This window comes from Eptesicus fuscus, chromosome 1 (genome assembly GCF_027574615.1).
Source record: "Eptesicus fuscus isolate TK198812 chromosome 1, DD_ASM_mEF_20220401, whole genome shotgun sequence".
Lineage (NCBI taxonomy): Eukaryota > Metazoa > Chordata > Mammalia > Chiroptera > Vespertilionidae > Eptesicus > Eptesicus fuscus.
In genome coordinates, this window is record NC_072473.1 from 83,974,674 (window position 1) to 83,991,183 (window position 16,510).

At 40.3% G+C, this 16,510-nt stretch overlaps 1 pseudogene; it reads right to left on the reverse strand.

The window, feature by feature from the left end:
- Positions 1-14,898: 14,898 nt before the first annotated feature.
- Positions 14,899-15,827, reverse strand: LOC129149361 (40S ribosomal protein S24-like; annotated as a pseudogene).
- Between the last annotated feature and the right edge of the window lie 683 nt (positions 15,828-16,510).

Consider the following 16,510-nt stretch of genomic DNA (forward strand, 5'->3'; position numbering starts at 1 on the left):
CATTGAGCATCTGCCCACCTGGTGGTCAGTGCACATCATAGCAACTGGTAGACTGGTTGTTTGGTAGACTTGTCATAATGGTTGCTTAGGCTTTTATATACTGTATATAGATAGTAGTTTTTGATGGAGCATTTAGTGTTTTCTATGTACAATATCATGTCATCTGTGAATGACAATTTTACTTCTTTTCCAATTTGGATGTCTTTTATTTCTTCTTCTTGTTTGATCATTTTGGCTAGCACTTCCAGTACTATGTTGAACAGGAGTGGTGAAAATGGGCATCCCTGTTTAAATATATTTTTATTAATTTCAGAGAAGAAGAGAGAGGGAGATATAGAAACATCAATAATGAGAGAGAATCATTGATCAACTGCCTCCTGCATGCCCCTCACTGAGGGCTGAGCCTACAACCTGGGCATGTGCCCTGACTGTGAATCAAACTGTGACCTCCTGATTCATAGGTCAACACTCAACCACTGAGCCACACTGGCTGAGTGACAAACTTATATTTAATGGTACCTTACCAATCCTCTCTCTTCTTTATCCATGTTTATTTTTTTCATCATTTATCACAACCTGTGATGTTATAAATTTATTTATGTATTTTCTGTCTCTCCTCACTAAAATGTAACATCTATGAGTGCAAGGACTTTGTTTTCCTCACTGTCACATTCAGAGTTCCCTGAAATATTGTCCAGAACATAATAGGTATTTAATAAATATTAATTGAGTGAAAGACTTAATGACTGGTGAAAAAATAAAATAAAGTATACACTAAGTGCCTCTAGGCCTAAAATTAGTTATTTGAAAGCAGAGCATTTATTTTTTCAATGAGCAAATACTTATTGATTTGTTTCTGTGTCTAATATTATACTCGATATCTGGGGCATACAAAATAAATCATATATAGCAATGTCATGTCTGACCTAAAGGAGCCATTTAGTGGGGAGCATAATGTAAACATGTAAATAAGTTTAATATAAGGTAAAAATAAAAAATTCAGAAAGAAAGACTACAGATAAAGTGCTATGAGATTTAAAAGAGGGAGAGCCATTTTGGCTGATGGATTCAGGGTGGACATTATAAGCAAGAGAGCATTTGACACATGGTGGTTAAATATTTGGACTTGGTTTGGAAGTAAAGATATTTCAGAAAGAGAGAGAGAGAGAGAGAGAGAGAGAGAGAGAGAGAGAGAGACCTCGATGTGCGAGAGAAACATCGTTCACCACCTCACCCATGCACGCAGACCAAGGATTGAACCAACAGCCAGGAATCGAACTGGCAACCCTTCAGTGCACAGGATGGCACACAACCAGCTGAGCCACAGAAGCCAGAGCCTAACTCATTGCTTTTTAATTTCAATATTCATATATCTGACATCTTATAGAATGATGGTTGGGTAATTATCAATGAGAAAATATTGAATTGAAAATATAAAAACTATTTACCCCTTTTCTGTCACTCTGACCACATGTAAGCCAAATCACCTCATTTAGAGGTATTATGGGTAGAGAGGAGGTGACCGAGAAAATATTCTGTACTATGACACAAATTCCTATATGTATGAAAATTGGTTTCATATTTTCTCTCTTTTGATCACACACAAAACATCTTAATTGAGGTGACAGGCTAACCTGACAAGCTCAGGGAAGGCCTGCGTGGTGGCCTTGCAAATTAAGAGAACTAAAGTTGGTTTAGACCATCAATGAAGGATGGTCTGAAAGTAAAATTTTTTAACTAAATCAGTTTATGAAAGGTAGTCATGTTCTAAGCTATAATCTTCCTTGACAAACTGACCAATCTTCCCTTAACTGAGTCTGTCTATTCTCTTTTGCACCATGATAACATACCTTTGGAATGTCAGGGTAACATCCCTTTTTCCAAACCAATGCCCTAGAGTGGAGACTATAAATCCTCTCATTGTTATTTTTATCGTGCTATTTGTTGACTATTAATTATCCTATACAGACCTACATAAAAATATATATTACTTTTTATCCAATCCCAGACTTTTCTGCCCCCCTTTGCTTTCTCCCACCTCCCTAATCTATCACCAATAAATTTCATGTACCCCACTTACAGCTTCTCTTTTCATTATAATGTATAAAATAAGATGCAAAACTGCCATTCTCTGAAGTATTATTTCAATGTGTTGAGATTTTGCTTCTGGGCAATTGTCGACAGTTTGGCTCAAATATACTCACAGAAATCCTTTGCAGGTTTAAATGATTCTTACATTGACATTTACTTGCCATAGTGTAGCATTATTCCAAAGAAGCTCACCCAGGACCACCTCTCAGACCTGGACCCAGTGCTTGGATCCAGCAAAGGGCCCATTGAGCCTGCCAGCTCCCTATTGCTTTGGGGACACTTGGGTGAGTTGTCTCTTGGATCCAGGACATTCCCTTGCTTGTGGTAGAGATTTTGACTTCTGACTTTATTTTAGCTGTTATTTATTTATTTACTTTAAATCCTCAAGGTGGAATTAAGGTTAAGGGTTGAAAGAACCCAGGCAAAGGTGAGACAGGAGGAGAAAATGAGTGGCTGGTTTTTAATTTTGACTTTTCAACTGGAATTTATTTCTGAGAGTCTGAACAGAAACCTTTTGCTGGGTAAATGAGAGCTGAACAGCTCTGAAGATAAGGGGCATATCCTCCCTGTAGTCTGAATCTTGGGTGTTCTTAGGCAACTAAGAATCTTTGTGGAGGTGTCAGAGGTCATTCCTCACAATGCGCAGGACGCCCATAGGGAAATTCCAACTCAACTATAACTAAACAATTGATTCTTGGGGGAGGGGGCACACATATAAAGATTGGTCACCTAGTGCTCAGTACTCACAACTGTATTGGACAACTGGGGAGAGAAACCGAGGTCTGTAACTCAAGGAATGAGAGCCTTGTGAAGCTCAACCCATAAACAGCAAACTTCGCCCCACTACATAACATCTCTAGAAAATTTGCTCATACTCTGAAGCTATCTAAAACAAAACAAAACCCTAAAATTAACATGGGAAATTGTGCCTCCAAGGCTGGGTACTCCCAGATTCAAGCCCTCATTAATACTGATAGAAAGCTTTTTACTTATAAGGGCTTTACAGAAATGGGAAGATTTAACTAGAAAATATCAACTTAAAATGGCCAAAATACAGTTATCTTTGGGTACCCAAATTAATTTTTTGCATACAATAATTGTAAAAATGACAGCTCTAAAATTAAACTGAATTATCTCAACTTGGAAATTAGAAGCTTTGGGGAGAAATACAGATAAACTCTTTTAATAAGAAATTTTAGAGACTGTCTTTAAATTCGTCTGAAACTAATAAATGCCTACACGCCAGTTCTCCCCGCTTCTGTAGCTCCTCCACTATATCATTTGCTCCCTGATCTTCCTTGTCTGGACTTGCCCTTCCTCTCTCTTCTGCCTTCCCCTTCTATCTCTTCCTCTTCCACTCCCTACTGACTTAAGGGGAAATGAAAATAGGAATTCTAACTGCTCTCTTTGAAATAAAGCTGGTTTAAGCCAGAGAGGAACCAGCAATTGTTTCTGATTTTCTCTGGGACCCTGTTGGATTCACAAAGAAATTTAAGTGTTAGAACATGTAACCCTGGGTATTCTAACCTATTCCAATTAATATACCTACTGGTTCCTGGAAACAAAAACAACAGAATTACTAAATAAGGCTTGCAAGAAAACTCCTGTGGAGAAGTCTGTCCACTTTAAAGATTATAGGAAACTGAAATTGGATTTAAACAAAACAAACAAAAAAACAGAAACAAGCATAGGTCAACTCTGAGGACTATGAGAAGGCATTCCCCCCTTTCCTTAATAATAGTTTAGAAGAAATTAAAGTTACCATAAAAAATGGGGGGCTTATAATTCCATATACAAGCCTCTATGGTATTCCTATAATTCCAGTAAAAAAATAAAAGAAAAGAAAAGAAAAGATGAAGATTTGTACAAAATCTAAGAACTTATAATTAAGCTATCTATTCCCAGACATTCTGTGGTTTTAAGTCCACATACCTTATTATCAGCCATTCCTGTGACTGACAATATTTTTCAATAATAGATTTATATAGTGCCTTTTTCAGCATTCCAGTAAAAACAAAAAAAAAGTCAGTACCTCTTTGCTTTCACCTGGGAAGATTTAAAGTTTACTTGGACAGTAATGCCCCAGGAATATATGCAGGCCCACTTATTGTCTTAAATACTAAAAGATAATTTAAATGATGCTAAATTTCCTAGGTATTCCAATAAGTGGGTGCTTCAATCTTATGCTCTAGAAAATTACTAGATTACCAAAAGACCACAATTTACCTATTAAAAAAGCTAACTATAATGGGACATGGATATCAAAGGACAAGCTCTGATTCTGTTTACCACAAGATAAAATACTTTGGTTATCTAATATCTAAAGATGGGCTACTGCTCAGCTGATGTGGCTCAGTAGTTGAGTGCTGACCTATGAACCAGGAGATCACAGTTTGATTCCCAGTCAGGTCACATGCCCGGGTTGCAGGCTTGATCCCCAGTAGGGGGCATGCAGGAGGAGCCAATCAATGATGTTTCTCTCTCTCTCCCTCTCCCTACCTCTCTGAAATCAATAAAATATATATTTTTAAAAACATGTATGCTATAAAAAAGTAAATAAAGACAGGCTACTAATTAACCCTGAAAAAATCAGGAATCCTATTGTTTCCTCTTCCAAAAACAAGTAAACAACTTAGAGGATTCTTGGGTTTGACTGAATATTATCACAAACTAGTATCCCTACGCACGAATCCATGCGCCAGTAGCTCTCTGCGGGGCCTGGTTGCTCTGCACCCACTGCCCAGAGGCTCTCTGTGGCCCAGAGGCCCATGTGTGGCTGGGCGTGGAACGCTTGCCTCATTGCCGGGTGATGACACAAGTGTCTCCACCCCCAGCCGCTATGTGCCCGCTGCAGCCAGGGTGGAATGCTTGCCTCATCGATGTGGCGACGAAGCATGCATTCTCCCAGGCCGCTCACATAGCCCGCTCTCAGCGGCCACTCCTCCTGGACTGGGGGACTCCGGCAGGGCTGAGACGACTGGGCACCGCCATCTTGTGGCTATGGGTGCCTCCATTTTTATGATGGAGTGATGGTTAATTTGCATATCACCCTTTTATTAGATAAGATGGGTTCCAAATTTTTCACTAATGACCCAGCCTCTATATGTCATGTTAAAATCAAACTGACCTAATCCAATTCAGTGAAACCAAATGGGAAACAAGCTAACTAGGAAGATCAGGGTAGGGGATGGGAACTGGGTGGAGGGGGTCCATGGAGGAAAAAAGGGGTGACATCTGTAATACTTTCAACAAAAAAGATAAGTTTTTAAAAATTCTTGTAAAGAATTCTCTTAAAGTGTCCACTCTGGGACCCCTTATTTATAAACATTTTAACTGAAATATAGAAATCATCATAGAACTATAGCTTATTATGGTCAACAACTAGACTCAGTAGCCAAAAGGCTCCCTTCCTGTCTGACAGCCATATCTGCTACAGACATGTTATGCAAGCAAACAAAAAAGTTATGGGTTCTCCTTTATGTTCTTCATTCTATTAAATCTCCACTGAATTCTCACCACATTCAACACTTCTGTCAGCTGACTGGCTCTTGCTTTCTGCACCTAATTTCACTTAAATTCAATGTAACAGTTTTTACCCGACAACTTTACTACTCTTTTTACAGAATAAAGACATCCATTACTGCGTTTTGCTTACTGACAATATTTGTAGTCCTAGGAATGGTTTATAGAAAAGTCCTTAATAATGCTGACTTTATTTGGTTTACAAATGAATCTTTAAAGAATAAACAGGAATATTACCAAGCTGGATATGCAACAACTTCCATGGTGGACATAATTGAAAGTTCTTATTTATCTGAATAAAATCTGCCCAACAAGCCTAATTGTTCTAATTCAGGTTTGTCAATTGGCCCAAAATAAAATAGCCAACATTTACATTAATAATAACTATGACTTTGGTATAATTCATGACTTTAAAATGTTGTGGAAACAGAAAGACTTCTTAATTTTTGCAACCCATGAAGAATAAAAAATAGGTTGCAGAATTTTTAAACGTTATACAAAAATTAAAAACAATTAGCAATTATGAAAATCCCAGGACATTCTAAAGCTACCACCGTAAAAACAAAAGGAAGTTATTTAACTAATACTATAGCTAGATGTATTTTACCATTCTCAAGGGAAATAGACAGAGGTCCCATATATCCAAGCCTTTATGGCTCTCTGAGGTGACCCTAAGCTATGTACTATCTATAAACTAAAAAATATACTAGCATATACCCAAATAGATAAAAACATTCCAAAAATGAATAAATGGGTTTGTCAGTTCATTGCCAACATTTGAGGGATAACCCAATTATTAAAATATTTTTTAAAATACTGTCCTTGTTTTACAAATGCAGTCTTTATAAGGTCACAGGTATAACTCCATAACATCAAAAGCCCACCCAATATATTTACCTTCCCCAAATCTCTCCTATTCATCTTAAAAAAACTTATAAATAATTGGCTTTATGAAACCAAATTTTAGAACTTTTGAAATGCAAATACCTCAGTCTTCTTCAAGAACTCTTATCTAGACCATCTTTTAACATACAAATAAGTGGAAGTTACATCTTATCAAAAGAAAAAAAAAAACCTTAGCTGTCTAAGCAAACCAATTTAACTTATTTCAGCTATTCCTTTCTAAAATTAATAAATTTTAATAAAAATTATTAAACAGATATTTTAAAATAACATAAAATACTGAAACATTGATTACTAGACAAGTCTTAAATTCACTTTTAGTTTTTTAATTGCAAAAAGATTATGGAGTGGATTTGTTAATAAACATCTGTTTGTTAAATATCCTTCTTAAAAGTGAGTATATTTGCTGATATAAAAACCTATATTCTAAAGTGTATAAAATAATACTCATAAAAGTGAATCTAGGAAATGCTGGCTGCTTACTTTTTGGTTATTATTGGAAATTGAGATTTTATTATTATTATTATTTTTAATTTCTTTATTGGTTATGGTATCACATAATTGTCCTCATCTCCGTATTCCCATCCCGAACTCCTCCCCACATATGCCCCCACCCCCTTGTGGTCCATGACCACTGGTTAGGCTTATATGCATGCATACAAGTCCTTTGATTGCTCTCTGCCCCTTCCCCCACCCTCCACTGCCTTCCCTCTGAGGTTTGACTGTCTGGTCCATGCTTCCCTGTCGCTGGGTCTGTTTTTGTTCTTCAGCTTATGTTGTTCATTATTTCCCTTAGATGCGTGAGATCATGTGATACGAGAAATACACTTATAGGAACTGAAAATGAGACAAACCATAATGGTTATTTGCTGGGAGGCAAATGAATCAGTCTGTAGTGAGTTTCTTTCTGGGCCAGCAGTTCTTTTGAGTCCCAATTTCAATGTTGAACATTTCCTTATGTGTACATGTCAGCAATGATATTAAAGTTCTGGATGGTGGACAAATGGTAGTGATGCAGGTCCGACCATCTCTGGTTTGGTCCTGGGTGTCCTGCAGTGGCGCACAGCTGCTGTCTGCTAGTATGACAAGGCATTGTCAGCGTCTTCCATCTCTGGACTCTTTCTCTTCTGTCTTCATGGCTGGAGCAGTCCTGTCAATTCCTCTCTGTTGCAGAGATTCACATGGTCTTGGAGTTATTTTCTGAAAATATACAAACATATTCTCGACCAAAAGTTAGCAAAGGAATATTTTCTATAAATTTGGATTAAACTTAATTTTCTAAAATAAAAATTTTCTAGATATAATTCACTTACAGGATATTTTTCCTTACATGATATTCTTCTACTATCACCTCCTTTATTTTAATTTAAATATTAGGAGGCTTTGGGGAATTTTATAATGTAGTCTTGATAGCTTACATTTTAATTTTTTGCACTAAAATATGACTGCTTTAGGTTCATTACGTGTTATGCAATTTTACCATGAGATGAATTGCCAATCAAAATTTTTGTTAACATTTTAAGAACAGCTTTTGGTCCAGTACATTCAGTTTTTCTAGAATATTCGCTTGTTTCAATTAGTCAATTTAAATTACTCTGAAAACTTGGCTATTATTCTACTGTCAAACTCAACACTCTAACAACAGTCTTATTTTACCCTGTGTATATTAGTGGAAAGGATTATTTGTCTTCTTGAGTATGCCCTGAGCATTCCTGGTTCTAGGCTGGATTTGGATATCAAAAACCCACTTCCCCACGCCATGGCTACAAGACATCTCAAACAAGTCTTGTTGCAGTGGGAGGGCATCTGCTGTCGGCCAAGTCTCTGTTTGTTACCTGGGTCCCGATTTGGGCTGGGCATTGGAAGCGCGAAGCAGCCATGGAGCAGGAGACCTCCCTCAGAAGGGGTGAGTGTTCAAGTCCCTGCAATGTTGGGGGGGTGAGGGTCTGTACCCCACCTATGTTGATCCCCAAGTTCTCTCCTGATGGCTCCTCTGCAACTGTGCCTGTCTTAGGTTGTTCCTTCCCTGAGGAATCTTACCCGTCTCTGGCTAACCAGCCATCCTCCAGGGCCAAGCAGGGTGATGTGAGGTTCAGTTCTGTCTCGTTGGTAGTGCCCCCATGGCCTCCACGCCCAGCACCTGCCTTGGGATCCCCTTGCCTGCTGGTGAGGCCCTGGCACTGATCACATATCTTAGGGAACCCAGGTTTCTACTCCAAGGAGGGCCCAGCTCACCCCATTGGGCGAGAAACAGATCCATGGTACCAGCTATCATGATGCTTCAACCTCGGCATGAACTGAAAGTTCAGACAACAGCTGTGGGCAACTGGATTGTGAGAAGAGGGTCCCTCTTGGCCAAAATGGCAAGAGGAGCCAATATAGAATGCTCAGGTGCCTTCCCAGGTGGCCCTCAGCACTGTGGAAGGGATTAAAGCCTTTCACGTCATTTTTAAATTGCTGCCAGACATTCAAAGTATTGGTTTGTAAGTTTGTTTGGGATAATTGTACATTATGCTGTTATAATTCTAAATTATCAAGAGATGTGTTACCTTTGTCTCCAATCACCAAAAAGATGGTTTTTTATTGATTCCCAAGGGTGCGAAGTACTATTATAGGTAATGGGGCTAACACAAATCTGGGGAAAATTATAATGACATTGTAGAATCATATCATGTAAGGATATTCTTTGCTCTAGGCCATGGCAATTCCATTTCAAACTGGCTGTCAATTTCTTTTTGTATAGACTAGGTCTTAGTTACTTTTTCTGCACCTCTCCCAGGAGGAACTATTGATAGTCCCTTCCTAAGGAGCAGTGGTTTGATTTTGTGTCATACAAAGGGGAAGCTGGGTGGCAACCCCTGTGTAATTATACTTCCTTGTCCCACCCACGGTCCTCCTGGATTACCAAGATGTTTGGTATTATTGGTGACAACATTAGGCAGGGGATCAGCCCACGTAAGGGCTCTTACCCATGAAGGGTCAGGAACATAAGTCCAAAATACTTCCCCTTTAACTCCAGTTAATCTTACCATCTTGCTGATGACTGCTAGCATGTCAGGTAAGACGTTCTCAAGTGTTCTCCTGGTTCCGGTTATCTCACACTTTCTTTTTATTTTATTTTATTATTATTTTACATATGTTTCCTTATCCCCCCATTACCCCCTATCCCCCACTAGTGCCCCGCCCCCCTGTTATCTGTGTCCATTGATTAGGCTCATATGTATGCACACAGGTCCCTTGGTTGATCTCTCTCCCTTACTCCCACCGACCCCCTCCTTCCCTGAGGTTTGTGGTTCTGATTGACGTTACTCAATCTCTGGTTCTGTTCTTATTTATCCGTCTATGCCGTTCACTATATTCCACAAATGAGTGAGATCATGTGGTGTTTATCTTTCTCTGCCTGGCTTATGAGTGGATTAAAAAACTGTGGTACATCTACACAATAGAATACTACGCTGTGGTAAAAAAGAAGGAGTTCCTACCATTTGCAACAACATGGATGGAGATGGAGAGCATTATGCTAAGTGAAATAAGCCAGGAAATTGAGATTTTAAAATTTTAATTTCTAATTACACTGGAAAGAAAACACATGGCTTTAGTAATAATAAAGCATAGACCATCTTGTTCATGTTTCCTCTATTTTGTAAAAACTGCTGTTTGAAATTTTAACCCTGCTGTTCTTGGCTTCTGTAAAACACACTTGCTTACTTGAATAATAGGGAAAATAAGCTCAACTATCAGACCTTGCAAGCGGCTTTGCTGCTGTCCCTGGTTATTCCCATGCTCCAGTTATCTAAAATGTACTATGCTCAAGTTACAAGCTCAGGTTACAAGCTTCCTGCAAAATACCTACGTAAGGCTTTTTTCAAAGCCTGTGAAAGGTCCAGAAGTATAATCCCATATTTGGGAGACAAAGGACTGGGAGAATATAAAAAGGGAAATCTTCCTCCATGTTTTTGCTTAGACACTGGAAACAATATTCCTCTGAGCCCCCTGGCATAATAAAAGACTCCAAAATTTGGCTTAATAAGGCATCCCCTGTTCAGCTCACTGATTTACAATATAACAATAAAAGGCATGAAACATGGAAATGCATTTTTGAATAAAATTGAGTTATTCTAAAGATACTGGTAGTTATTGTAAATGGCTAAGAAATTTTAAAATGTATTTAAAAGTTTGTAAAAATTTTAAAGAGTATAAAAATTTATAAAAATGTTAAATTTATATATAAAAAAACACACAGCCTGTCTCCTGTTGTTTAATTCCTTACATTAGAACCCAGACTTTCTTTGTTTCCACTTCTCATTCACAGCCCTTGGGGTTTTTATTGAGTCTCAACAAATCTTCCTTCTTGGTTATTAGGACCTTATCTCCCCTTTTCCAGTCTTCTTAAAAATTATCAAAAGCAAAATTAAAAATCTTACATTTTTTCTGCAAACGTAATAATTTGAATTATGTATATGGTCTTTATATACACTGAATGGCCAGATTATTATGATCTCTGAACACATAATAATCTCGCCACTCAGTGTATATATACAATATTAGAGGCCTGGTGCATGAATTTGTGCATGGGTGGGGTCCAGCCAGCCTATACAGGGGGAAGGGACATGGGCGGTTGGTCGGCCTGCCTGCTGGTTGAACTCCTGTTTGAGGGGCCTTTTATTACATAGGATATACACTGAGCAGGAGGCTGGGAGGCCGGGAACTGCATGATGGCAGTGTGGGTGAGGAAAGGAGGAGGTTGGGTGGTGGGGAGGCAGGAAACCTGATTGACACTGATTACCGGCCAGGCCTAGGGACCCTACCTGTGCACCAGGCCTCTAGTAAATAAATATCTGCCCTATCTCTAACATTCACCTCCATCTACATTGGAAATCAAAACGTTTTCAGAAATAAAAAGCCTTTATATCTGTATATATATTCTATATAATAAAAGGCTAATATGGAAATAGACCAAACAGCAGAACAACTGAACAACCAGTCGCTATGATGTGCGCTGACCACCAGGGGCTGTGCGTGGAGCATGGTGGGCGTCAGCTGCGGCAGGATGGTGCCGTAGATGAACGGGGATGCCAGAACAAGGCAGAGCGCCAGTTGCTGTCATCGGGGTGAGCCTCTGGTGGCTACTAAAAATTCTTTGCTACTGCACACCACGGTTCTGCCTGGCACTCACATCCACTGGCAGCGCCGGCCCCGCTCGCACCCTCAGCTGGCACCAGAGCCGCCGCTTGCACCTGCTCCTGATCACCCCTGAGGGCTTCTCCACCTCCCACTGCTCCTGAGGGGTGATCGGGGCAGCAGCTGCTACTCACACCCACTGATGATGCCGCTGGCGCCGGCCCCAATATCTCCGCGCTGTCAGCAGGTATGAGCAGGGCCAATGCTGTCAGTGCATGGGAGCAGTGGTGGCAGGAGCAGGGCTGCCAGCAGACAGGGAACTGGGGGCCGCGGCAGGATGGGCCGGGCAAGGGCATGGAGGATGGGCTGAGATGCACCCTTGTGCCTACAGCAGCCTTGCGGACCACAGTTTCTTTCAAGGTGCACAAATTCCTGCACTGGGCCCCTAGTATACATATAATCCTAGTATGCAAATAGACCGAACAGTGGAACAACCAAATAACCAGTCGCTATGACATGTACTGACCACCAGGGGGTGCGCACAGAACATGGTAGGTGTTAGCAGCAGGTGGCAGAGTGTGGAACCTGGCGGGCATCGGCTGTAGCAGGATGGTGGAGCAGATGAGCAGGGGCGCCAGACCAAGATGGGGCAGCAGTTGCTGTCATTGGGGTGAGTCTCTGGTGGTTACTGAAAATTCTTTGCTCCTGCATGCTGTGGTCTGGCCAGGTGCTTACACCCGCTGCCAGCACCAGAGCTGCCGCTCATACTTGCTGCCAGTGCCTAGTGCTGGCACTGATCACTCAGTGCTGTCAGTGGGTGCGGCAGCAGCTGCCAGCCCCAATCACCCCTCAGGGCTTCTTCATCTCCTCCTGCTCCTGAGGGGCGATTGGGGCTGGCAGCCGCTGCTCGCACCTGCTGCCAGCGACGGCCCCGCTGCTCACAACCGCTGCCAGTGCCCAGCGCTGATCCTAATCACTCAGCACCATCAGTGGGTGTGAGCAGTAGCTGCTAGCCCTGATCACCCCTGAGGACTTCTCCACCTCCCCCTGCTCCTGAGGAGCTATCAGGGCAGCAGCCGCCGCTCACACCCGCTGATGGCACTGGCCCTGCTCATACCCACTGCTGGCACTGGACCCAATTGCTCTGTGTTGTCAGCAGGTATAAGCGGGGCTGGTGCTGTCAGCAGGTGTGTGTGGTGGCAGTGGGAGTGGGGGTGCCAGCAGACAGGGGACCGGGGCCTTCAGCAGGAGGGGCCGGGTGGGGGCATGGAGGATGGACCGAGACCCATCCCTGCAGACTCACAGCCCACAGTTCCTTTCAAGTTGCAAGAATTTGTGCACTGGGGCCTTAGTAAAAAATAAGTAGCCATCCTGAAATAACAACAAGGCCTATAAACCTACAAATTAATATTACTACTAATATTAATAATTATTATATTTATTCTTTAAACTTTTCTCAAACCCTACCTACCTCAGCTATCAATAAATACTAAAAGTATATAAAAATAACTTTTTGTTATCAATAAAACTCTATAATTTCTCTTTAATTAATTAATTTATTTATTTTAATATATTTTATTGATTTTTTTACAGAGAGGAAGAGAGAGGGATAGAGAGTTAGAAACATCGATGAGAGAGAAACATCGATCAGCTGCCTCTTGCACACCCCCCACCAGGGATGTGCCCGCAACGAAGGTACATGCCCTTGCCCGGAATCGAACCTGGGACCCTTGAGTCCGCAGGCCGACGCTCTATCCACTGAGCCAAACCGGTCCCGGCTATAATTTCTCTTTTAAAATTAAAAAAATATATATTATTACAAAAAAGCTACCTTAATCAATAAAGAAATTAAAAACAATAAAAATATATTTTTAAAATTTACATATAAACCCCAAAACCCAATTCTAAGATATACTTACCTCCTAACCCAACAAAGACTACTAACTATATTCATTTTAATAAAAACTACAATGTATATAAAAACATGGCCCTCTATAACTACTGCTAAGACACAACAAAATTTACTTATAAAAATCTTACTGTTCTCCTGGCCTCTGAAATTTTAAATAATAATTATAATTTGCAACATTATATTCTTATACTCTTGGCCCCAATGAAAAAACACATAAAAATTACAGCTTTCAATTATACAACTAACAACAATCAAATTAATAACAACATCTAAATATTTCCAATTGAAAAAAATACACCATAGTAAATAAAAATCCATCTCATAGTCAAATTATAAAAACTAAAAAATATATATATTATGCCCTCAAACTATAAATAAATATTATACTAAATATAAAAAATAAAATCAGCCGAAACCAGTTTGGCTCAGTGGATAGAGCGTCGGGCCTGCGGACTCAAGGGTCCCAGGTTCGATTCCGGGCAAGGGCATGTACCTGGGTTGTGGGCACATCCCCAGTAGGGGGTGTGCAAGAGGCAGCTGATCAATGTTTCTCTCTCATCGATGTTTCTAACTCTCTATCCCTCTCTCTTCCTCTCTGTAAAAAATCAATAAAATATATTTTAAAAAATGTTTTAAAAAAATAAAGTCAACAAAACTTAAATCATAATAACTTATGCATTAAAAATAATCCAGAATATTTTTTAATAAATGCCCATAAGACTTGATTGCCTCCCATTTACCTGCTTTTCATTTGGGGGGAAAAAAACAATTTTGGCCTTAACTTCAATTCAAAATTATGGTTGTGTCCCATCCCCAATGGTCCATTATTCAACAAAAAAAAAATTAACACTAAGACTTCCTAAAAATAAGCCTTCCTAACACCATGGGACCTCATAAATACATCCTTTGGATTAATTTATAACCAAAAGTGGAATGTGTGGATGAAAAGGGGCCACCTGCTAACCTGACTAGTTCCCAGAAGGCCTGTGTGTCAGCCTTGCAAACTCAGAGACCTAAAGTAACCACAAAGGATGGTCTGAAATTAATTTTTTTTTTTACTAAAAGTAGTTTATGGCAGGCAGTCATGTCCTAGGCTACAATATTTCCTGACAAAAGTCAATCTCTACCTTAACTGAGACTGTCTATTGTCTTTTTCATCTGCCAAAACATTCCTTTGGAATGTGAGGGTAACTTCCCTTTTTCTGGCCCCCTCAGGCCACAACCAATGCACCAAGGCAGAGACTACAAATCCTCTCATTGTTATTTTTTGTTTTTCACATAAAAGTTTAGTTTATTAATCCTCTCATGAAAAATCTGCACAATCACCAGAGATAGTCACTGAAGAATCTTTACTCCTTCTTTTTGCCAGCACCAACATTGGCCTTTCTTCGTTCTGTTCTTGCATTCCTTTCTCTGTTTTCTTGAGGTCTTCTTCTTATATAGGCCATGGCTTACAAGTCTATGTTTGGGTTCATTTTTCTTTGTGTAATCCAAGGAATTGAAAGGAGTTTTTAGGGGTAAAATAGGCAGGTTTAGGAAATTTTAGGAATTAAGGGGTCCATGGAAAAAGCACAGGACCACAGAGCTGCAGAAGGTACATTTCCATTGAATAAGGGAGCTGGGAGCTGCAGAAGGTATACATTTACAGAATAAAGGGAAGGAAGCCCCTCATTCAGAGAGGAAAGAAGAAAGCCCAAAGAGAATAGAGAACAATAAGGGAGAAAAAGAAGAGAACCTCACGTACTTCACATGAGGTTTGAGCTCTAGAGTTGCTATAGTGAACAAATTAGAGGGGATTGTGACCAATAAGAGGGGATGTCAGGGCACAAAGAACTGCAGCCTTTATAAACCATAGAAAAAAGGGTCTTAGTGGGACTCTCTCCCTCTCCCCATGTGGGAGTCTGTGCTTGTTTCTCCACAAATTTCCATCTTTTACTATACAACCTTTTGTCTGTGATTTCATTCTTTGACTCCACCGGATAAGGACCAGGGAATCATCCTGCCTAGAGGAACATCATGCTTTCCAGTTCAATTTTCACATTTCAGAATCATAGATCATGCCAAAGCCAGTGGTCTTGCTACCACCACAGTGGGTTCTGAATCCAAACACAAAGATGACATCAGGTGTGGTCTTACACATTTTGGCTAGTTTTTCCCAAATTTCTGTCTTGGGTACTGTTACCTTCCCAGGGTGAAGGACATCATTGACCATTTGCTTCTGCTGAAGTAGTCTGTTGGTCATGAACTTCCTGGTCCAGATAGTTACTGTGTCATTCATGATGAAGGTTGATCTTCAAGCAGCCAAGGAGGAAAAGAAGTCTCTTTCTTATTTTTATCATGTTAATTGTTGACTATTAACTATCCTATACCCACCTATATAAAAAATATATCATTTTACTTTTTAAGAACTATGTTTTTATTAATCTTTACAGAGGAAAGGAGAGAGAGATAGAAACATCCATGAGAGAGAAACATCGACTGACTGCCTCCTGCACACTCCCCTCATGGGATAGACCACACAACCTGGGCCTGTGCCCTGATCTGGAATCAAACCCAGTGACCTCTTCCTACATGTGTTGACACTCAACTGCTGAGCCACAGGGGCCAGGCTCATTTTACTTTTTATCCAATCCCAGAGTTTCCCCCCTCCCCAGGTTTGCTTTCTCCTGCCTCCCTAATCTATCACCAATAAATCCTATATAATAAAAGCCTAATATGCTAAGTGTCCAGTTGACCAGTCGGCCATTCAAACAATCAAAGCATAATATGCTAATGATATGCTAAGGTTGCTCAACTGCTCACTACAATGTGCACTGACCACCAAGGAGCAGACGGTTGCCTGGTCGACCAGTCGCTATGACGTGCACTGACCATCAGGGGGCAGACACTTCTACCAGTAGGGTAGCTTGCTGCTGGGGTCTGTCCTATTGGGACTGAGCGAGACAGGCCAGATATGCCCTG